Genomic DNA, 26,303 nt, shown 5'->3' on the forward strand with positions numbered 1-26,303 from the left:
ATGAACTCATTATTCAAAGGTCCTTCTCGTTTATTTCGATTTTTGATGAAATTGTGCTCTTTAGTATACCTCATGTATAATAAATTCTTACTCAAGATGTTTATTAACTCAATTTGTCGGTTATGAAATCTAAGGGCCGTTTACACTGAGTGAAGACTCCAATTTATTAATAAACAATCTTAAAAAACCACAATTTTATCACATTGGTATTATTTTTTCGGGATCCCGAAAAATCCCGGGATTCAAAATAAAAAATCCCGGGATTCGGGATAAATCCCGTCCCGAAAATCCCGGGATTTCGGGACGGGATTTATCCCGAGTGACAGCCCTAGTTATTATAATATAGTGCTTAATTTTCAGATATATTGAGGAGAAGGATACCTTTCCTTGACAAACCACACTTAAAATTCACAAGAAATATAGAAGAAGGTACACCCTCTCCCGCCGTATTTGTACCTATAAACGAAAAATCAAGTAGTCCGATTTGTTTAAAAGAATTCAAATCTTTTCGAATTTGTTTTCAGCTCGAAGGATATAGTTGACTAAGTTAACGCAAAATATTCCTCCAAATATGCTTCGGAAGGCGCAGCGAAGCGGGCCGGGTTACGCTAGTAGATTATAAATTTTGTTCAGATGGAGTCAGATTTAAATGTATGTTTTTGGGACAAAAACCTTTATATACGAGTATAGCACCCAACACATTTGACGGATTTGATATAGTATCGAAAATGTGGATTTACAAAGTGGAGCAGGCTATAATATAGTCGGTCCCGCCCGACTTTAGACTTTCCTTAATTGTTTTACTAACATTACACTGAAAAAAATATTGTCGTGAGGTCAAAGATTTCATGTCTTTAAAATACGAATACAAATTTTGCTTAGCATAGAAGACGCATTTCTCTAAAATAAAGTTATTTTCCTTGTCCAAAAATCGATAAACTTTTCAATGAAGTCGTATTGTCCTTATAATTAAGTGATTTGACTTAAAAATGGGTATCTTAAAATGAAAGAAACAAATTATAGGCTAAGGTCAACTTGACTTTAATAATTCAGAAAAATTCTTTAAATTTAATGAAATTGTCTTTAAATTTGTTGTCTTTTTGCATCTTGACTACAAAGCAAAAAATCGTTCAAATATAGGACATGTTTTTCAAAACTTTATTTTAAAGAAGTTTTTTACTTCAAACATAGCATAATTTCTACTGGAAGTCGAGTCCTAATTTGGAAAATAAAGTTGCCGTTAACTCGTTTTTAAAGGACTTTGATAACATATGAAGAAAAAAAGCTGAGAAAGCGAAAAATTAAAATTTGCTTCCTAGAAGCAAATACACAAAACCTAAATTTAAAAGAAAATTGTGTCTTAAAAGTATCCTTACTTGTATTCTCCGCTTCTTTGGCTCGGAATCAATACCAAGTTTTTTAAAGTAAAGACAAAATCTTTGGAACCGAGTATGCTTTTTTTCAGTGTATGTTCTACACCAGGTTAGTAACTAAAAACTGTATAAATAGCACCCAACAGATTGTGCGGATTTGATATGCTATCGAAAATGTGGATTTACAAAGTGGTGCTGGGTATAATATAGTCGACCCCGCCCGACTTTAGACTTTCCTTACTTGTTTTAAGTGTATAAGTGGCGAATTATACGATGAAGATTCGACTGAGATTGATATAGTTCTATAGGATCGGAACGATGTGTTGGTCTGCAAAATGGTGAAGGGTATTATAATTAGGGAAAGGTATAAAGTCGTCCCCCGTCTGACTTTAGACTTTTCTTACTTCGTTTTGCTTATATTTTGCTATTGTACACAGAAAAAAGTGAATAATTGAATCAAATACAAAAATTGTGAATTCAATTATTTTTGTATTTGATTTTCAGCTTATGACGAAAATTGTAAGTCCAAATACCCAAATTTTAAGGTTGTCATAAAACTATTTTCAAATGAAGTAATATTTGCGTTGAGTATAAATGTAATTGGAATTTGTCAAAATATTCAAATGACATAGTACTCAATCCAAATACATTAGTATTTGAAGTATATAGTGTTTTCAATTACAGTCGTAATTGAACTGAGTACAATGTTTATAGAATTGTGTAACCTATACAATTACTATCGTAATTGTGTTTATTACGATGTTAATCAATACAATCTTTGTATTATATAATCTATATTAATTTAAGAAAATTATACAAATACACTCTGAAAAAAAAATTATGCATTTTATTATAAAAAAGAAATTCTGAAAATATGTATAATTGAAAATACAGCGAAGTACATGTTTGGTAGAAAAATACAGAATATTCATTATAAACGACGTATTTAACAGGCTAACTCACAAAGTTTTTGAATTATCTGTACCACCTGCTGGAATTTCTCAAATCTTCCTCATTTATATGTGATTTGTTTAGGCATCCTGCTCTTCTGTATATTATATTTCAAAGTTTTACATGATTTTACCTTCTGTTGCTGGAAAGAAATCCTCGAAATCCCCGTTTTCGAAGTAAACACATTTTCCTCTAGGCCACATATTTTTGACAGTCGGCTTATATCCATTAATAGGGCAATTTGACGTGTACACGAACTAATTGCAAAAACAAAATAGAAAGAATGTAATTGTATATATATTCCAAAGCTTATTCGCAAGTTTTTAAACGACCCAATTCAGGATGTGTGTAAGTTTATACAACGAAAGAAATCATTTACATATTTTTATTAAAGTTTTCAGCGAATTTTAAAAATTTTACGAACGTAGAAATATGTACTAAATATATTAAATTAACTTTCCATAGTAAAAAGTTTGTGCTGTGATACTTTCGTCGTGATCCCGACTAATAGTCGAAGTCACGAGAATTCTCGTGAGTCTAAAAATTGTTGTGAACCGTTAATCGTCTTTAAAAGTTCTGTTTGCGTGAACGTACATGAGTATTTCGTGAATGTGCTTGAGAGAGAGAAAGAATTCTACCAACACGTCACAGGTTAGACTCACAATGAAAATGTTCATTTTTACGAAGAGAATTCTTTCAGTGTAGTTTCCAAAAAACGCGCTTGACCAAAAAACTGGTATTTAGATAAAGGTACTTACCTGCGATAAAAATACAATATGGTGCGCCAAAAATGTTGTAAATGTTAACATTTCGAATCGCGGTACCGATACCACGGTTTATTTGCGGGTAAATTCGACCATTTTCTTAAGAAGATTCTTAATAATAACAATAAATGACATTTTATTGTTTGTATTAATTTATTTTTCGTTACGTAGCAACGTCATAAACAGTTTTATCAGGCAATTACGCATTATACTTGAATCAATAACTTTTATACTTGGTCCAATTGAACATAGTAATTGATGTGTTGTGAATTCAATTACCAGTGAATTTTGATGTTTTTGCCAGTTTTTCATTCAACCAATTATTTTCATGGTTGACTTAATAAAAATCGTATTTGATATAATTTTTTCATTCAATTATGCCAATAATTGATTTTTATTTTGTTTCAGTTTTTTCTGTGTATAATTGTAATATATGATATTTTCCCGAAAATATGTTAACATGTTTTATGGTTACATCTAGCAAATAATTGCATTGAAATCATCAATTTAATATTTTGAATAATGCATTGAAACTAATTTTCATTAGCACAAATAGAGGAACTAACATTTTGCTATGGCTCTTTTACTTAAAATGCCATTAGTGGCCAATTCATCTATCCGATCATCCATCTATGGAAATGCAACTAACAATTTGGTTGTTGTATCCATATCTGGGCTATAGTATCTCTTGAGCCATCAATTTAAATGTCAGTTTAAATTGTTTCATATTCTTCATACATTCACATACCATCTCCATCTAATATAGACAGCACATACCACAGCCACTGATGCCATATAGTTTCTATTGCATCGGACATTTTATATTGCATTATAAAACACTAGACAAGTATATTGGATAGAGTCAGTAATAGAAAACAAGACCTCTCTATTGTTCTTCTATTTATTATTCATCATAGTCAGAGACTGCATAAATAAATCGTCAATATTTTTAAAAACGGCAGTGCACATTGAGTTATATTTTTCAAAATGACGTCATGTTGGCATGAAGATTACAAAGCCATATACAATAAACTTAAATATAAAACAAAGATCGCATTGAAAGAGTGAATGGCACTTTACATCGCCCAACATACACCAAATTTTTCCCTGTGAAGGCCAAGTGTGCATCAATCGCATGCAACATTAAAAGAATTTAGATCGATACACACACCATCTAACACACACACCATCTAACACACACACCATCTTTCTGTCCCTCAGATAACTCAAGATTTCAAATCGAATAAAAATTACGGCGTCTACACCTAAAAAAAATTTTACTTGGATTCAAAGATTATGACCTTCCCTTGAGGGCTTTGGTATTGGTATTGATTCCGAGCCAAATATTCGATTTCTTTAAAATAACAAAAATTCTTAGCGACTTATCTGACTTTAAATCTAGGATCAATAAAATTAGGATACAGATCTCATTTATCAAATTTTCATTCTCTTTTCGCGGTATATGTTATTAATAAAGCTTCTTAACACCGTCTACCATATAATTATGGACCGATATGGACCAATATGAGCACTGTTGTTGAGACACCATGTACAAAATTTCAAACTGATCGGATGAATTTTGCTCCTCCTACACTGAAAAAATACATTGTCGTGAGATCAAAGATTTCATGTCTTTAAAATACGAATGCAAATTTTGCTTAGCATAGAAGACGCATTTCTCTAATATAAAGTTTTTTCCTTGTCCAAAAGTCGATAAACTTTTCAATGAAGTCGTATTATCCTTATAATTAAGTAATTTGACTTAAAAATGGGTATCATAACATGAAAGAAAAAATGTTTGGGCTAAGGTCAAGTAGAAATTTCTGTAAATTTAATGAAATTGTCTTTGAATTTGTTGTCTTTATTCAATTTGACTACAAAGCAAACAAGTAAGGAAAGTCTAAAGTCGGGCGGGGCCGACTATATTATACCCTGCACCACTTTGTAAGTCCACATTTTCGATACCATATCAAATCCGTCCATGTGTTGGATGCTATATGAATCCATACACATATATTCTGTATATCTGAGCAGATCTGTACAGAGTTCTGCAATACTTATAGATTTAACATTTATGTCGGCTAATGCGCTGAGGTGGAACACAATGTTAGAAAAAAACAAGTAAGGAAAGTCTAAAGTCGGGCGGGGCCGACTATATTATACCCTGCACCACTTGGTAGATCTAAATTTTCGATACCATATCACATCCGTCAAATGTGTTGGGGGCTATATGGAAAGGTTTGTCCCAAATACATACATGTAAATATCACTCGATCTGGACAGAATTTAATAGACTTCTACAAAATCTATAGACTCAAAATTTATGTCGGCAATGCACTAGGGTGGAACACAATGTTAGTAAAAAAATATGGGAAACATTTAAATCTGAAGCAATTTTAAGGAAACTTCGCAAAACTTTATTTATGATTTATCGTTCGATATATATATATGTATTAGAAGTTTAGGAAAACTAGAGTCATTTTTACAAATTTTCGACTAAGCAGTGGCGATTTTACAAAGAAAATGTTGGTATTTTGAGCATTTTTGTCGAAAACAGAAAAACATATATATGGGAGCTATATCTAAATCTGAACCGATTTCAACCAAATTTGGCACGCATAGCAACAATGCTAATTCTACTCTCTGTGCAAAATTTCAACTAAATCGGAGTTAAAAATTGGCCTCTGTGGTCATATGAGTGTAAATCGGCCGAAAGCTATATATGGGAGATATATCTAAATCTGAACCGATTTCAACCAAATTTGGCACGCATAGCAACAATGATAATTCTACTCCCTGTGCAAAATTTCAACTAAATCGGAGTTAATAATTGGCCTCTGTGGTCATATGAGTGTAAATCGGCCGAAAGCTATATATTGGAGCTATATCTAAATCTGAACCGATTTCAACCAAATTCGGCACGCATAGCTACAATGCTAATTCAACTCCCTGTGCAAAATTTCAACTAAATCGGTGTTAATAATTGGCCTCTGTGGTCATATGAGTGTAAATCGGCCGAAAGCTATATATTGGAGCTATATCTAAATCTGAACCGATTTCAACCAAATTCGGCACGCATAGCTACAATGCTAATTCTACTCCCTGTGCAAAATTTCAACCAAATTGGGGTAAAACTCTGGCTTCTGGGACCGCATTAGTCCATATCGGGCGAAAGATATATATGGGAGCTATATCTAAATATGAACCGATTTCAATAAAATTTGGCACACTTGACTATAGTACTAATTGTTCTTCTTGTGCAAAATTTTATGCAAATTAGGGTAAAACTCTGGCTTCTGGGGCCATATAAGTCCATATCGGGCGAAAAATATATAAAAAGTGATTCTTTTGAGGTTAGGATTTTCATGCATTAGTATTTGACAGATCACGTGGGATTTCAGACATGGTGTCAAAGAGAAAGATGCTCAGTATGCTTTGACATTTCATCATGAATAGACTTACTAACGAGCAACGCTTGCAAATCATTGAATTTTATTACCAAAATCAGTGTTCGGTTCGAAATGTGTTTATCGACAAATTTTGTTCAGCGATGAGGCTCATTTCTGGTTGAATGGCTACGTAAATAAGCAAAATTGCCGCATTTGGAGTGAAGAGCAACCAGAAGCCGTTCAAGAACTGCCCATGCATCCCGAAAAATGCACTGTTTGGTGTGGTTTGTACGCTGGTGGAATCATTGGACCGTATTTTTTCAAAGATGCTGTTGGACGCAACGTTACGGTGAATGGCGATCGCTATCGTTCGATGCTAACAAACTTTTTGTTGCCAAAAATGGAAGAACTGAACTTGGTTGACATGTGGTTTCAACAAGATGGCGCTACATGCCACACAGCTCGCGATTCTATGGCCATTTTGAGGGAAAACTTCGGAGAACAATTCATCTCAAGAAATGGACCGGTAAGTTGGCCACCAAGATCATGCGATTTGACGCCTTTAGACTATTTTTTGTGGGGCTACGTCAAGTCTAAAGTCTACAGAAATAAGCCAGCAACTATTCCAGCTTTGGAAGACAACATTTCCGAAGAAATTCGGGCTATTCCGGCCGAAATGCTCGAAAAAGTTGCCCAAAATTGGACTTTCCGAATGGACCACCTAAGACGCAGCCGCGGTCAACATTTAAATGAAATTATCTTCAAAAAGTAAATGTCATGGACCAATCTAACGTTTCAAATAAAGAACCGATGAGATTTTGCAAATTTTATGCGTTTTTTTTTTTTTTTAAAGTTATCAAGCTCTTAATAAATCACCCTTTATATATATATATGGGAGCTATATCTAAATCTGAACCGATTTCTTTCAAAATCAATAGTGATCTATTCTGAGCCAAAACACATACTCGTGCCAAATTTGAAGTCGATTGGACAAAAACTGCGACCTAGACTTTGATTACAAAAATGTGTTCACGGACAGACGGACCGACGGATATCGCTATATCGAGCATTTTTGCCAAAGACACCATGTGTCTATCTCGTCTCCTTCTGGGTGTTAGAAACATATGCACTAACTTATAATACCCTGTTCCACAGTGTGGCGCAGGGTATAAATATGGGAAACATTTAAATAGGAACCAATTTTGAGGCAACTTCGCAAAAGTGTATTTATGATTTATCGGTCGGTAGATGTGTAATAGAGTAATAGGAAAATTTGAGTCATTTTGATAAGTTTTCGACTTAGCAGTGGCGATTTGATAAGGAAAATGTAGGTATTTCGCCCAGTTTTGCCTAAATAGGAAAAACATATATATGGAATCTATATCGAAATCTGAACCGATTGCAATCAAATTTCACATGCATAGTTACTATGTTGAATCTACTCCCTATGCAAAATTTCACGTAAATCGGATAACAACTTTGACCTCTGTGGTCATATAACCGAAAATCGGGCGAAAGATATATATGGGAGCTATATCAAAATCTGAACCGATTTAGCTGATATTTGGCAGTTTTTACGGGACTGACAAAACTTTCAGATGTACAAAATTTGAAGAACGTCGGTTCATAAATACGTGAATTATGATCAAATCGGTGATAACTATATATGGCAGCTATATCTAAATCTGAACCGATTTTTTCCAAAATCAATAGCGATTGTCTTCTACCCGAAGAAAGCCGTTATGTCAAATTTTAGGACGATCGGACTCAAACTGCGACCTGTACTTTGTACACAAAATTACATATACAGACAGACGGACAGACAGGCAGACAGACGAACATCGCTAAATCGACTCAGAATTTAATTCTCAGCCGATCGGTAACTAAAAAATGGGTCTATGACAATTATTTCTTGGCACAAACTTATACCCTGTACCACAGTAGTGGTGAAGGGTATAAAAATCGTTCAAATATAGGACATGTTTTTCAAAACTTTATTTAAGGACGTTTTTTACTTGAAATATAGTATAATTTCTATTAGAAGACGAGTCTTAATTTGGAAAATAGTATATGAAGAAAAAAGCTGAAAAAGCGAAAAAATAAAATTTGCTTCCTAGAGTCAAGTACACAAAACCCAAATTTTAAAGAGAATTGTGTCTTACTTGTATTCTCCTCCTCTTAGTACTTGTATTCTCCTTTTCTTTGGCTAGGAATCAATACCAAAATGTTTAAAGTCAAGACAAAATCTTTGAACCGAACATAATTTTTTTATACCCTCCTCAATAGGATAGGGGGTATATTAACTTTGTCATTCCGTTTGTAACACATCGAAATATTGCTCAAAGACCCCAGTATATATATTCTGATCTAAGCATGCCCATCCGTCCGTCCGCCCGTCTGTTGAAATCACGATAACTTCCGAACGAAACAAGTTATCGACTTGAAACTTGGCACAAGTAGTTGTATTTGATGTAGGTCGGATGGTATTGCAAATGGGCCATATCGGTCCCCTTTTACGTATAGCCCCATATAAAGGGACCCTCAGATTTGGCTTGCGGAGCCTTTAGCAGAAGCATATTTTATCCGATCCGGCTGTAATTTGGTACATGGTGTTGGCATATGGTCTCTGACAACCATGCAAAAACTGGTCCACATCGAACTATAATTATATATAGCCCCCATATAAACCGATCCCCAGATTTGGCTTGCGGAGCCTCAAAGAGAAGTAAATGTCAACCGATCCGCCTGAAACTTGGTACATGGTGTTGGTATATGGTCTCTAACAACCATGCAAAAATTTGTTCACATCGGTCCATAATTATATATAGCCCCCATATAAACCGATCCCCAGATTTGGTTTTGGAGGAGCAAATTTCCTATTCACTTGAAATGTTGTATTTTGTGTAAGTTAATGGACACTAACAATCATTCAAAAATTAGTCCATATCGGTTCATAATTAAATATAGCCTAACATATATATATATATATATAAACCGATCACCACATTTGCGCTCCAGAGCCTCTATACTGAAAAACAAGTATATACGGGAAGGTTAGGTGGTAGCCCCATGTATCAGGCTCATTTAGAGTATTCAGTCCATTGTGATACCACATTGGTGAACTTCTCTCTTAGCACTGAGTGCTGCCCGATTCCATGTTAAGCTCTATGACAAGGGACCTCCTTTTTATAGCCGAGTTCGAACGGCGTTCCACATTGCAGTGAAACCACTTAGAGAAGCTTTGAAACGGTCAGAAATGTCACCAGCATTACTGAGGTGGGATAATCCACCGCTGAAAAACTTTTTGGTGTTCGGTCGAAGCAGGAATCGAACCCACGACCTTGTGTATGCCAGGCGGGCATGCTAACCATTACACCACGATGGCTCCCCTTATTTAAACCGATTTGACCTCCGGAGCTTCTTGGAGGACCTAAATTCATCCGTTGAAACTTAGAGCGTGGTGTTAGTATATGGTCTCTAAAAACCATGCAAAATTTGGTCCATATCGGTTCATAATTATATATAGCCCCCATATTAACAGATCCCCAGATTTGACCTCCGGAAAAAGCAAAATTCATCCGATCCGGTGGAAATTTGGTAGATTTCGCTAGTGTATGGCCGATAACAACCATGACAAAATTGGTCCGTATCAATCTATATATCGATATATCGATCCATATTATATATAGCCCCCAAATAAACCGATCCCAAATTTTATTGCCATAGAAAATTTTGTCAAAATTTTATTTCTACAAAAATTTTTGTCAACATTTAATGTCTTTAGGAAATTTTGTCAAAACAACAAAACAATATTTTGCCAAAAATGTATTTCTATGGAAAATTTTGCCAAAAATTTATTTCTATGGAAAATTTTGTCAAAATTTTATTTCTGTAGAAAATTTTGTCAAAATGTTAGTTCTATAGAAAATTTATGAAGCATTTCATAGTTGCGGAGGAATATTTTGGAAAATCTTCCAAAACATTAAGATTCCTAACAATCTACCAAACACTAAAAATTCTGCCAAATTCTGGCTCTATAATTACCGCATAAAAGTTCATATCGGTTCGTAATTATTTCTTCCCTATATATACCGGTTAAGAACTGAATATATACGTAGTTAATCGACCTTTCTTTTGTCTACCATATATCCCGCATGGACTAACTTACAATTTAGAAGATGATGTTAACCCTCTAATGCCCCAATTTTTTTTGCCAGCTGATTAAATTTTCAATGTTAACGACACAAAAGCAAGAGAACTAAGCAAGAAAAAATTATACGGTAGAATTCAGCATATGCTGCAAAGCCTCTTGAATAGCTTGAAATAAATTTTCTTTTTATTTTGCCCCTTTTTCTTGTCTTAAGGTGTGTTTTACTAAAAGCCCGCCTAAAGGCGGGCTTGGGCATTAGAGGGTTAGAAGTTTTAAGATGCCTTGCCATCGGCCACAACCCAAGTAATTCAATTGTGGATGACCGTCTTTAGTAGAAGTTTCTACGCAATCCATGGCGGAGGGTACATAAGATTCGGCCTGGCCGAACTTACGGCCGTATATACTTGTTTTTTCATCGTCTCATAATCATCTCCTGGCAATTGGTGTCCGTTCGTCTGACCATGTAGTTGTGATGAAATTTGGTACACAGTGTTTTTTCGGTACAAGGACGAACGCTATGTTAAGTTGGAAATGATCGTATCAAATTTAGATATAGTCCCCATATATACACTCAGAGAAGAGTGAACCCATTAGCGAGTTATTTTTAACTAACAAGTGTTAATATTGAACTTCGTATGTCGCTAAAGAAGCATGTACCCATAGTAAGTTCAAAAAATTTCCTATAGGTTAGTAAATTGATTCAACTTTTGTCAAGTTCAAATTTAACTGTTCAGAAGTAAAAAATTAACTAAATAATACATTTTTTAAAAACGAAAAAAATTAATGTTCCGGATTTCCTAGACCACCTGGTGACTTGGAGTAAGGAGACCACAAGGGGGAGGATCCCCATTTCTACATGTCATATTATATTTAGTACAAACCAATTACTCTTCTGTAGTACAATCATTTATTAGTAGAATCATTTATTAGATTTTATTTTTATCATTTTATAAAATTTTACCTTTTGTCCGGGCGGAGGATCAAACCGCGTACCATCTGTTTTCTAACTAAACACACTATCCACTGGGCCACTTAGCTCTTACACTCATCAACAACCAAATGTGACTTTGTTTATTCTTTTCTTGCTTGGCTGAACCCAGCAAAAACTCTCATTACCCGGTAATCTTGGAGGTAAGCCTATTTAAAAATTAATAACCACTTATTAATTGGCATCGCTTCGGATTACATTTACATACGCATGTCCTAGAAGGAAAGTACTTCTCCCCAGGCGTACTTTCAGCCATAAAATAAGTAGTGCATTTAAAGCATATAATCACCTAATATGTAATGACTTATTCGAAGATACGCCAAAACTTGCAAAATAGCCACTTATTGTCTCAGGCAACCAATTCTCGAAAATATTGATTTCTATCGCCGATTACAATGGATCAAAATATGGCGAGTGATGCTGTAATAGAAGAACTACTTGAATAGAAACGAATATTGTATAAATAAACAAAAATTCTAATAAATAATCTAAATAAGATGCAAATTAATTTCACACTTAAAATAGAAATAAATGTAGGTTGTTTAAGGGAGTTGGATTCGTGAATTACGTGATAATATATCCAATAGCCAATTCACATAAGGTTCAAGATCTACTAAAAGTGGATTTTAAGTATCTTTTTTATAAGGCAAATGGCATTTGAAATTTAGTTTAAACGCATTTTGGAAGTGTAATGTGAATGAGGTATAAGAAAGCATCTATTTAAAACATAATATGATAATGTCATTAAACACAATTATTATGAAATATTTGTGATAAAAATTTCTTAACGGAAAAATTTTCAGAATTACCGTTACATTACATATTCTTTTTGATTTTTTATATAAGTGCTCGATTATGTGAATAATTATACCTAATGGTACCATCATTTATTCTATTTTATTAATTCGTTAACTACAACTGCATAAAATACAAAATTACAAGTTAGTCATTATAACTCGCCGCAATGTAATGCAACGTGTAATGACAGCTTTACTCCTGGTAATGTCAATTGTAATGAGATGTGGTTACCTAGTTTTTGCTGGGAATGTATTCATTAACACATACAGTCAAGGGTGTCTATTTTTAGAAACACCACACGAGCACATGTTTCGGAGACGAACTATTGTCTATAAGTAGATTCACTCAACGGTAGTTAGAATTGTCATTCATCGTTAGTTTATTTATACTAAAAATGCAAATTTCGTGTCTAACTAGACTTCATAATATTTCACAGTAAAAGTTCAGTAACGCTGAGAAACTTCTTCGTACGTTCGAGAAAATACGTATTCCCTATTATTATATTTGCTTCAGTCCATTTACGAACTCATTGGGAGTTCTTAACCATTTTGCTGGTAATGACCGTAAGTTCAATTTACTTCGACTGGGTTAACTTTGTTCATTAACGGCCATTTTCATGTAGCTCCGTTAGGCTTTAACTGCCAGTTAACAGAAAGTAAATTGCAAATATCTTCTCACCAGTTAACTTTAACTGAAAAATTTTCGTCAGTTAAGTTCCTAACTGGCATATGGAATATATATGCAAGATGACAGCTTCGTCCATAATACGGTTCAAAAGTTGGTTAGTTAACAGAACACTAACGGAGCTTTATGAAAATGGGGGTAATAGTTAAATTTAACTAACTGTGAGTAAAATTTTGAAATACTCAATATTATGGAATTTACTTGTAGTTACGACGTTAAATTTTCTGAGTGTATGTATCGCCCGATTTTAACAAATTAAATCATAATGTGATTATTTACAAACTGATCGTTTTCAATTGTTGACATAGACTAAAGTTTTTCAGTATTCTCTAAAACTGCAATAAATCGATATTGGTTCAGATTTAGATATAGCTCTCATATATATGTATCGGAGGATTTTTCATAATTTGGCTATAATATCCTTATTTGTTATCGAATCCTGCGAACAACAAATACATGGACAAACGGACGGACGGACACCAAGGGTTAGATCGACTCAGGAGGTAATTCAAAGTCGATGTGGTCTAAAAGCAATATTTCTGGAAGGCTCATTTTTTTGACAGGTCAAAGTTATTATAACCTGACCACTATGTGGTTTAGCGTATAAAAATTGGTCAATGAGGAGGGCCCCTTCCCAACCAGATATTAAACAATGAGGTCCCCTATTTTCGTCGCATTTATATATGATAGATATCTATCGGAAATCGATATTTCGATGTGTTGCAAATGAAACGACAAACTTGCTATACCCCATCCGCATGGTGGTGTAAATAAAAAAAATAATTGAATTAACCAAATATTATAATACGTATAGTAATTTTTCCATTCCTAAGAAAATAATGATGGGAAATTAGTTTTCATGATTCACATGTTTTATCAAAAAAAAAATAAAAAAAAAAAAATTATCAAAATTTGAATGTTATAACAACGTTCATAAGTGGCTGACAGTCGAAAACATTGAATCCATATTCATAAGATATGACAAGACCAAAAATGTTATTTCTTTGTAATCACCGATTTCATTAATATTCTCATAATGTCCAATTAAAAACTCGTTAATAAACATTTACAAAGTAAATAAAATATTCTGCTGATGTAGCATGCGATGCGCTCACCCATTCCTCAGGCCTCCCCTCTTTGAGAGGTCAATCATTTATAGTTTCTGGCGTTTTTTTGTTTTTGTTTTTGTTTTCGTTTTTTTTTTTTTCAATTTCAGCTACCACAAAAAGACACCACGTAAAACAACGGAAAACTTGTTGAATATTACCCAGACTCGTGAGCGGGGAACACATCCCTTCTCTATTTGTTTATTTATTTTTTTATTTATTGGGTGCTACCCTAAAAAAAATTCGCATCTATTTCGGTTCGATTGCTCGTGGCTGACTGGTGAAGACATTTGTTTTGGCAAGCAAAAAATTAATTACCACATTGATTATGTCAGAAAATTGACAATACAATACAATTTTTTATGATATGTTAGCAATAACATTCGCTGGCACCGTAAAGCAGGAAGAAAACAAAAACCAACCCCAATCTTGGCATGCCATTCACGAAAATGGGTGTTTGAATTGTTTTTGGTTTTTTTCTCGTTTTTGGCAATTGTTGGATTATTTCTTCTTTGCTTCATCTTTTTTAGAGCCAAATTGGGTGTCTCTGACGAGGAGCGTCTGATGGGATTGGTTAACATTTTGCCATTGGTAACAGGTTGGCTGATAAGTCCCCGGTCTAACAAAGCAAAACCCATTTTTTTTTTTGTCAAAATTCATTTTTATTATTCAACATAGTTCCCTTCAAGAGCGATACAACGATTGTAACGACCTTCCAATTTTTTGATACCATTTTGGAAGTACTCCTTCGGGTTTGCCTCAAAATTGGCCTCAGTTTCGGCGATCACCTCTTCATTGCAACCCAATTTTTTTCCCTGCGAGCATCCTTTTGAGGTCTGAGAACAAGAAAAAATCGCTGGGGGTCAGATCTGGAGAATACGGTGGGTGGGGAAGCAATTCGAAGCCCAATTCATGAATTTTTGCCATCGTTCTCAATGACTCGTCGTGGCACGGTGCGTTGCCTTGATGGAACAACACTTTTTTCTTCTTCATATGGGGCCGTTTTGCCGCGATTTCGACCTTCAAACGCTCCAATAACGCCATATAATAGTCACTGTTGATGGTTTTTCCCTTCTCAAGATAATCGATAAAAATTATTCCATGTTCATCCCAAAAAACAGAGGCCATTACTTTGCCAGCGGACTTTTGAGTCTTTCCACACTGAAAAAAAATATTGTCGTGAGGTCAAAGATGTCATGTCTTTAAAACACGAATATAAAATTTTGCTTGGCATAGAAGACGCATTTCTCTAAAATAAAGTTATTTTCCTTGTGCAAAAGTCGATAAACTTTTCAATGAAGTCGTATTGTCCTTATGATTAAGTGATTTGACTTAAAAATGGGTATTTGACTTAAAAATGGGTATCTTATCATGAAAGAAAAAATTTATAGGTTAAGGTCAACTTGACTTTAATAATTTAGAAAAATTCTTTAAATTTAATGAAATTGTCTTTAAATTTGTTGTCTTTTTGTATCTTGACTACAAAGCAAAAAATCGTTCAAATATAGGACATGTTTTTCAAAACTTTATTTTAAAGAAGTTTTTTACTTCAAACATAGCATAAGTTCTACTGGAAGTCGAGTCTTAATTTGGAAAATAAAGTTGCCGTTAACTCGTTTTTAATGGTCTTTGATAGCATATGAAGAAAAAAAGGTGAGAAAGCGAAAAATTAAAAGTACACAAAACCTAAATTTAAAAGAGAATTGTGTCTTAAAAGTATCCTTACTTGTATTCTCCGCTTCTTTGGCTCGGAATCAATACCAAATTTTTTAAAGTAAAGACAAAATCTTTGGAACCGAGTATGCTTTTTTTTCAGTGCACGCTTCGGAGACGGTTCACCGGTCGCTCTCCACTCAGCCGACTATCGATTGGACTCAGGAGCGTAGTGATGGAGCCATGTTTTATCCATTGTCACATATCGAAGAAAAAACTCGGGTGTATTACGAGTTAACAGCTGCAAACACCGCTCACGTGTGCTCGCGCGGCACCCATTTTGCACAGAGCTTTCGCATATTCAAATATTGATGAATGATATGACCAACACGTTCCCCAGCAAAAACTAGGTAACCACATCTCATTACAATTGATATTACCAGGAGTAAAGCTGTCATTACATGTTGCATTACATTGCGGCGAGTTATAATGACTAACTTGTAATGACAACAATAAATACTTCTCGGTAATTTTGGAATTGTTATTCTCAAATTTTTAGGCAGTTGTAGTTAATATAATTATTCACATAATCGAGCACTTACATAAAAAATCAAAAAGAATATGTAATGTAACGGTAATTCTGAAGATTTTTCCGTTAAGAATTTTTTATCACAAATATTTCATAATAATTGTGTTTAATGACATTATCATATTATGTTTTAAATAGATGCTTTCTTATACCTCATTCACATTACACTTCCAAAATGCGCTTAAACTAAATTTCAAAAGCCCTTTGGCTTATAAAAAAGAGACTTAAAATCCACTTTTAGTAGATTTCGAACCTATTGGATATATTGTGTCGTAATTCACGAATCCAACTACCTTAAACAATCTACATTTATTTCTATTTTAAGTGTGAAATTAATTTGAGTGTAATCTTATTAAGATTATTTTTTAAAATTTTTGTTTATTTATACAATATTCGTTTCTATTCAAGTAGTTCTCCTATTACAGCACCACTCGCCATATTTTGATCCATTGTAATCGGCGATAGAAATCAATATTTTCGAGATTTGGTTGCCTGAAACAATAAGTGACTATTTTGCAAGCTTTGGTGTATCTACGAATAAGTCATTACATATTAGGTGATTATATGCTTTAAATGCACTACTTATTTTATGGCCGAAAGTATGCCTGGGGAGAAGTACTTTCCTTCTAGGACATGCGTATATAAATGTAGTCCGAAGCGATGCTAATTAATAAGTGGTTATTAAATTTTAAATAGGCTTACCTACAAGATTACCGGGTAATGAGAGTTTTTGCTGGGTCCTTTGATCTCTGTAAGGCCTCTGCTATCTCGATCATCTTCATTTTACGGTCATTCAAAATCATTTTGTGGAAACTCATTATCAAGTCAAGTTTTTGCTTCCGCCGTATTTTTTCCCTTCAGAAAACAGTATTTTATCAAAACACAAAATTCCTTTTTGTCCATTTTTTTCACAAGAACAAAAGTTGCTTCACAAAAGACGCTCTATCTCACAAACTAATTGACTTACAGACGTCAAATTTTGACACGAACCATTTGAAGGTTGGTACTATAAAAAAATAATATGCATTTAATACTAGCGACGCCATCTATGTGTCAGACCGGGGACTTATCAGCCAACCTGCTAATTGTTCTTCTTGTGCAAAATTTGAAGCAAATTAGGGTAAAACTCTGGCTTCTGGGCCATATAGTCCATATCGGGCGAAATTTGAAGTCGATTGGACTAAAACTGCAACCTAAACTTTGATTACAAAAATGTGTTCACGGACAGACGGACATGGCTATATCGACTCAGGAGCCCACTCTGAGCATTTTTGCCAAAGACACCATGTGTCTATCTCGTCTCCTTCTGGGTGTTGCAAACATATGTCCCAACTTATAATACCCTGTTCCACAGTGTGGCGCAGGGTATAAATATGGGAAACATTTTAATCTGAACCAATTTTGAGGCAACTTCGCAAAAGTGTATTTATGATTTATCGGTCGATACACGCAGAGAAGGAATATGATCACCTCAGACACATTTCATGAGCAAAATGTTATTCTTGTATGGTGACCATGTTACATGGTCACCACCCAAAAATAACATTTTGTTCTTAAAACATGTTTGAGGTGATCATATTCCTTCTCTGGGTGTAGATATGTATTAGAAATAAATAAAAATTTGAGTCACTTTTACAATTTTCGACCTAGCAGTGCGATTTTATAAGGAAAATGTGGGTATTTTGGCCATTTTTGCCAAAATACGAAAAACATATATATGGAAGCTATACAGAAATCTGAACCGATTTCAATCAAATTTGACATGCATATTTAGTATTTTAATTATACTCCCTGTGCAAAATTGTACATAAATCGGACTACAACTTTGACGTCTGTTTTCATATGACGGAAAATCGAGCGAAAGATATATATGGGAGCTATATCTAAATCCGAACCGATTTCAATAAAATTTAGTACACTTGACTACACTACTAATTGTACTCCTAGTGCAAAATTTCAACCAAATTGGTGTAAAACTCTGGCTTCTGGGACCATATAAGTCCATAACGGGCGAAAGATATATATGAGAGCTATATCGCAATCTGAACCGATTTCAACCAAATTTGGCACACCTGAATATAGTACTTATAGTTTTCTTATTGCAAAATTTCAAGCAAATTAGGGTAGAACTCTAGCTTCTGGGGTCATATAAGTCCATATCGGGCGATAGATATATATGGGAGCTATATCTAAATCTGAACGGATTTCAATCAACGGATTTCAATCAATCACACATGACTATACGATAAAGTGTTATGTTTGTGCAAAATTTCAAGCAAATCAGGGTAAAACTCTGGCTTCTGGGTCCATATAAGTGCATATCGGGCGAAAGATATATATGGGAGCTATATCTAAATCTGAACCGATTTCTTCCAAAATCAATAGGGTTCTATTCTGACCCAAAACAGGAACTTGTGCCAAATTTGTAAGCGATTGGACTTAATCTGCGACCTAGACTTTGATCACAAAAACGTGTTCACGGACAGACGGACATCGCTATATCGACTCAAGAGCCCACCCTGAGCATTATTGCCAAAGTCACCATGTGTCTATCTCGTCTCCTTCTGGGTGCTGCAAACATATACACTAACTTATAATACCCTGTTCCACAGTGTGGCGCAGGGTATAATGATTACGAGAAGTAAAATCTGGAAGTTTTACATTCAATTTCAAGCAATTTTCATGATCAGTGGGCCTTCAATACCCTCGTGAAATCATTCTTGCACACCTATTTATAGTTCTAAAAATCCTAGCGATTTTCAATTTCAGGCAAATTAGACAACATCTCCGGTTCCTACAAGCCCAAAAATTAGAATCAGGAGATCGGTCTATGTGGGGCTATACCAAAAAGTGGACCGATCTCACCATTTGTGGCACACCTATTTGTGATTCTAAAATACCTCTAGATTTTCAATTTGAGACAATTTTGATAAAAACTGCGGATTCTCTAAGCCCCAGAAATAAAATCAGGAGATCGGTCTATATGGAGGATATACCACAACATGAAACTATACTCACCATTTTCGGCATACATTTTTATGGTCCTAAAATATCTCTAGATTTCGAATTTCATGCAAATTGGATACAAACTATGGACTCGATAAGCCCAAGACCCCAAATCGGGAGGTCGGTTTATGTGGGGACTATATCAAAACCTGGACCGATATAACCCATCTTCGAACTTGACCTACAAAATTTCAGCACGATTGCTTCATTATTGAAGACTGTAGCGTGATTACAACAGACTGACTGCCAGACGGGCATGATGATATCGTCTTAGAATTTCTCGCTGATCAAGAATATATATATATATATATATATATATATATATATATATATATATATATATATATATATATATATATATATATATATATATATATATATATATATATATATATATATATATATATATATATATATATATATATATACATATATATATATATATATATATATATATATATATATATATATATATATATATATATATATATATATATATATATATATATATATATATATATATATATATATACTTTATATAGTCGGAAATCGATACTTCGATGTGTTACAAACGGAATGATCAACTTGTTATCACCATTCTATGGTGGTGGGTATAAAAATGGGCAATCGATCAATATGAAGGCGTTGTTAAAAATTGACCGATATACATATCCAAATCAGCCTTGGGTCTCCGAAACAAAGACCTGTTTACGATTCTAGTGCAAATTCCGTGAAATAAGGAGAAGCAACAAGTTTTTTTTTATATTTTGAAGATTCGTTGCATTTCTTTAATCCCATAATTTCTGGAAATTCCCCACCAAATCCCCAACTCGAAAATTAAGTCCCCGTCTCGAAAATATTTCACCAATTTGGGGGAAAGTCCCCATACTGGCAACACTGGATCACAGCATTGTATATGGTGAGCTGTTTTTTTTTTTTTTTAACTGGAAGAAAAACATTTTAGGAGAAAACTGCGTAATATTCTTTTAATTCAAATCTTGGATTACACCCGTATTATTTTTGCGGAGAAAAAATTACATGGCTCTCTCAAAACGATTCTGACATCAGTATATCTGCTCTGCGTGTTATATTCAGTTATGGATAATGCCTCACTTAAACCATACATACATGCTAGTACACATTTTAATATGCAATTTGTTCCCCCATTTAAATTGCCAACCCTCGTTGGGACATGTTGCATATTGTATCAATTATTGGCAATATAATTTGCTTCCCAAATTTCCCAACAAGAGGCAAGAGGGATCAATAAAAAACTAGGTGGTAAACACCAGTATTGACTTTTAATTTGACAGCCCTCAAGCGTGTTAAGCGTTTTTAAGGATTTGTTTTGAATGCCACACATATAAAAAACGACATCAATAACCATTAAAAAAAAAGACAGGAAAACAATGCCAATGATGCCAATGTAAAATAGAGTAACATTTTCATTATAATGGTGTTCGATTGAATTGGGATAAGGGTTGGGTCTTATTGTTGGCTGTTTGCCAACGTTACTCAGCACTTATGCACTAACCACCCCGCCGGGAAGTTTGGAAAACGCATACGAAAAATTCGATACATCAATTTTCGCAAATGGACAAAGCGAAAAGTAGTTTTCATCACTAGAGGGGTTTTTCGATTTTCTTTTTGCAAACAACCCCCTTGGGCCACACATGTGATTTTACGCTTGTCTGCTATGAAGTGTTTATGACTTGGACATTAGTTGCCCATTTATATGACCATATGTCGATGACAATCGTCAATTCACATCGTATCCATCGTCAATATTAAACAGCATCAGCCAGCATCCACATTATATGACTGGATATGGAAATAGGTCATCGCTATTTCCAATTCCATCTGAACTCCGTGCATTCTACTCACTCAACAGTTTCCTGGAGGCAACAACGATGGTGGTGGTGGTTATGGGAATATCATGTCTCACTGTTCAACTGACCAATGTAGTACCTACGGTGCTATTCAGTTTCCACGAAAAAATCATTTTTGAATTTTTTGTCCATAGCGTAGAAAACATCAGGATGTTCGGTCATAGGGGAAATAATACTACTTGCACAACTATTAGCATGTTTATGGAACAATTTCCCTGAAAACTACACATAAAATAAAAGACAAAAGGTGGCACGATTAACGCGTGTGCCATCGAAACATTTATGTTTTAGGCAAAATAGATAGAGGGTGCAGTAATGCTCTAATGCAAATCCATTCACAGATAAATGTATGGACAGTTCAATAGTTTGTAAATAGAGCAGATGTCCAGAAAAATCTATCAAATGGCAGTGCAAAACATTTCTATTGTGGACTCAAGGGATGCTTCCTAGATTCCTATTTGGATAGTGGACATTTTAGAACTACCCCAGAACTTATTAATCCTTAAATGTAAATCCCTAACATTGGATAAACTAGGAAAAACTCTAATTCCTTATTGCATATAAGGCTTGCATGCAACAAAAGCAATCAGCTTGCAACATTTGAATATGGAACGACAGGATTTTATTTTTCTCAACATAACTGTCTCATTGATAAACTTAAACTTATTATTAATTCCCATTTTCATGAAGCAAATTTGTTAAACAGTTAGCTAAAGAGCCTTACAACAAACATGTTTGTCACCCTGTTTAAATGCACTAATGCAAGTTAGCAAATTAAATGTTGAAAATTAAATTTAACTGCATGCCCTAACACGGTTACCAATCGTGTAAAATAGTCTACAAAATTTAATTCAATAGAACATTTTGTCATAGTTTTATTTCTATAGAAAATTTTGTCAAAATATCATTGCTATAGGAAATTTTGTCAAAATTTCATTTCTATAAAAAAGTTTGTCAAATTTTTATTTCTATAGAAATTTTTTGTCAAAATTTCATTTCTACAGAAAATTTTATTAAAATCTTATTTCGATAGAAAACTTTCTCAAAATTTTATTTCTATGAAAAATTTGGTCAAAATTGTATTTATATAGAAAATTTTGTTAAAATTTTATTTCTATACATTTTTTTCTATTTTATTTCTATAGAACTTTTTTTTTAAATTTTATTTCTATAAAAGTTTCTTAAAATTTTATTTCTATACAAAACTTTCTCAAAATTTTATTACTATAGAAAATGTTGTCAAAATTTTATTTCTATAGAAATTTTTCTTAAAATTTTATTTCTATATAAAATTTTGTCAAAATTTTATTTCTATAGAAAATCTTGACCAAATTTTACCCAGCAAAAACTCTCATTACCCGGTAATCTTGTAGGTAAGCCTATTTAAAAATTAATAACCACTTATTAATTGGCATCGCTTCGGATTACATTTACATACGCATGTCCTAGGAGGGAAGTACTTCTTCCCAGGCATACTTTCGGCCATAAAATAAGTAGTGCATTTAAAGCATATAATCACCTAATATGTAATGACTTATTCGTAGATACACCAAAGCTTGCAAAATAGCCACTTATTGTCTCAGGCAACCAAATCTCGAAAATATTGATTTCTATCGCCGATTACAATGGATCCAAATATGGCGAGTGGTGCTGTAATAGGAGAACTACTTGAATAGAAACGAATATTGTATAAATAAACAAAAATTCTAATAAATAATCTAAATAAGATTACACTCAAATTAATTTCACACTTAAAATAGAAATAAATGTAGGTTGTTTAAGGTAGTTGGATTCGTGAATTACGATACAATATATCCAATAGCCAATTCACATAAGGTTCGAAATCTACTAAAAGTGGATTTTAAGTCTCTTTTTTATAAGGCAAATGGCATTTGAAATTTAGTTTAAACGCATTTTGGAAGTGTAATGTGAATGAGGTATAAAAAAGCATTTCTTTAAAACATAATATGATAATGTCATTAAACACAATTATTATGAAATATTTAAGATAAAAAATTCCTAAGGGAAAAATCTTCAGATTTACCGTTACATTACATATTCTTTTTGATTTTTTATGTAAGTGCTCGATTATGTGAATAATTATATTAACTACAACTGCCTACAAATTTGAGAATAACAATTCGAAAATTACCGAGAAGTATTTATTTTTGTCATTACAAGTTAGTCATTATAACTCGCCGCAATGTAATGCAACGTGTAATGACAGCTTTACTCCTGGTAATGTCAATTGTAATGAGATGTGGTTACCTAGTTTTTGCTGGGTATATCTATAGAACATTTTCTCAACATTATATTTCTATAGAACATTTTCTCAAAATTTTATTTCGATAGACAATTTTGTCAACATTTTAGTTCTCTAGAAAATTTTGTGAACATTTTATTGATACAGAAAACTTGCTCAATATTTTATTTCTATAGAAAATTTTCTCAAAATTTTATTTTGTGTCAAAATTTTATTTCTATAGAAAATTTGTCAAAATTTTATTTCTATAGAAAATGTTGTCAAAATTTCATTATTATAGAAAATTTTGTCAAAATTTCATTCCTATAGGAAATTTTGTCAAAATTTTATTTCTACAGAAAATTTTGTCAAAATTTCATTTCTAAAGAAATTTTGTCACAATTTCATTTCTATCGAAAATTTTCTTAAAATTTTATTGCTTTAGCAAACTTTTTCAAAGTTTAATTTCTATGGAAAATTTTGCCAAATTTTATTTCTATGGAAAATTTTGTCAAAATTGTATTTATATAGAAAATTTTGTCAAAATGTTATTTATATAGAAAATTTTGTCAAAATTTTATTTCTATAGAAAATTTTGTCAACATTTCATTTCTATAGAAAATTTTCTTAAAATGTTATTGCTATAGAAAACTTTTTCAAAATTTTATTTCTATAGAAAAATTTGTGAAAATTTTTTTTCTATGGAAAATTTTCTCAAAATTTTATTCCTTTAGAAAATTTTGTCAACATTTTATTTCTATAGAAAATTTTGTCAAAATTTTATTTCTATAGAAAATTTTGTCAAAATTTTATTTCTATAGAAAATTTTGTGTTCATTTTATTGCTACAGAAAACTTTCTCAAAATTTTATTTCTATAGAAAATGTTGTCAAAATTTTATTTCTATAAAAAATTTTGTCAAAATTTTATTTCGTTATTGTTTTTTTTTTTTTTTGATCTCAGCTTAAAGCCATGCATTGACTAAACTACAAGTGTAGCTTAACCAACAGAGAAAAAGTATAAAAAAAACAACAATAACGATTGAAGAGAAGCCAACAATAACAAACAAAAAAATTTTTTTCTATAGAACATTTTCTCAAAATTTTATTTCTTAGAACATTTTCTCAAAATTTTATTTCTATAGAAAATTTTGGTCAAAATTTTCTTCCTATAGAAAATTTTGACCAAATTTTATATCTTTAGAAAATTTTGTCAAAATTTTATTTCTATAGAAAATTTTGTCAAAATTTTATTTCTATAGAAAATTTTGTCAGAATTTTATTTCTATAGAAAATTTTGTCAAAATTTTATTTCTATAGAAAATTTTGTCAAAATTTTATTTCTATACAAAATTTTGTCAAAATTTTATTTCTCTAGAAAATTTTGTCAAAATTTTATTTCTATAGAAAATTTTGTCAAAATTTTATTTCTATAGAAAATTTTGTCAAAATTTTATTTCTTTAGAAAATTGTGTCAAAATTTTATTTCTGTAGAAAATTTAGTCAAAATTTTATTTCTATAGAAAATTTTATCAAAATTTTATTTCTATAGAGCATTTTCTCAAAATTTTATTTCTATAGAACATTTTCTCAAAATTTTATTTCTATAGAAAATTTTGGTCAAAATTTTATTTCTATAGAAAATTTTCTATAGAAAATTTTGTCAAAATTTTATTTCTATAGAAAACTTTTTCAAAATTTTATTTCTATAGAAAATTTTGTCAAAATTTTATTTCTCTAGAAAGTTTTGTCAAAATTTTATTTCTATAGAAATTTTTTCAAAATTGTAATTGTAGAAAATTTTGTCAAAATTTTATTTCTATAGAAATTTTTGTCAAAATTTTATTTCTATAGAAATTTTTGGCAAAATTATATTTCTATAGAAAGTTTTGTCAAAATTTTATTTCTATAGAAAATTTTGTCAAAATTTTATTTCTATAGAAAAGTTTGTCAAAATTTTATTTCTATAGAAAATTTTGTCAAGATTTTATTTCTATAGAAAATTTTGTCAAAACTTTATTTCTATAGAAAATTTTGTTAAAAGTTTATTTCTATAGAAAATTTGGTCAAAATTTTATTTCTATAGGATTTTATTTTTTAATTTTATTTTGAAAGAAAATTTTGTCAAAATTTAATTTCTATAGAAAATTTTGTAAAAACTTTATTTCTATAGAAAGTTTTGTTAAAATTTTATTTCTATAGAAATTTTTTCAAAATTGTAATTGTAGAAAATTTTGTCAAAATTTTATTTCTATAGAAAGTTTTGTTAAAATTTTATTTCTATAGAAATTTTTTCAAAATTGTAATTGTAGAAAATTTTGTCAAAATTTTATTTCTATAGAAAGTTTTGTCAAAATTTTATTTCTATAGAAAATTCTCCTAAAATTTTATTTCTATAGAAAATTTTGACCAAATGTTATATCTATAGAAAATTTTGGTCAAAATTTTATTTCTATAGAAAATTTTGTCAAACTTTTCTATAGAAAATTTTGTCCAAATTTTATTTCTATAGAAAATTTTTTCAAAATTTTATTTCTATAGGAAATTTTTTCTAAATTTTATTTCTATAGGAAATTTTTTCAAAATTATATTACTATAGAAAATTTTGTCAAAATTTTATTTTTATAGAAATTTTTGTGAAAATGTCATTTCTATAGAACATTTTGTCACAATTTTGTCACTCCAATCATCCTCGACGTATTAAGATTAACACTGCTACCAAT

The 26,303-nt window shown here is 32.1% G+C and overlaps 1 long non-coding RNA gene across 1 annotated transcript; it reads right to left on the minus strand.

Annotated features, from left to right (window-relative positions):
• Window positions 1-2,202: 2,202 nt before the first annotated feature.
• On the minus strand, window positions 2,203-3,347 carry LOC142237088 (uncharacterized). The gene is made up of 2 exons (XR_012722333.1): window positions 3,083-3,347; window positions 2,203-2,581 (listed from the first exon to the last, which is right to left on the minus strand). It is a non-coding gene; the product is annotated as an uncharacterized LOC142237088 (long non-coding RNA).
• Window positions 3,348-26,303: the final 22,956 nt, after the last annotated feature.

This window comes from Haematobia irritans, chromosome 4, assembly GCF_050003625.1.
Source record: "Haematobia irritans isolate KBUSLIRL chromosome 4, ASM5000362v1, whole genome shotgun sequence".
NCBI lineage: Eukaryota > Metazoa > Arthropoda > Insecta > Diptera > Muscidae > Haematobia > Haematobia irritans.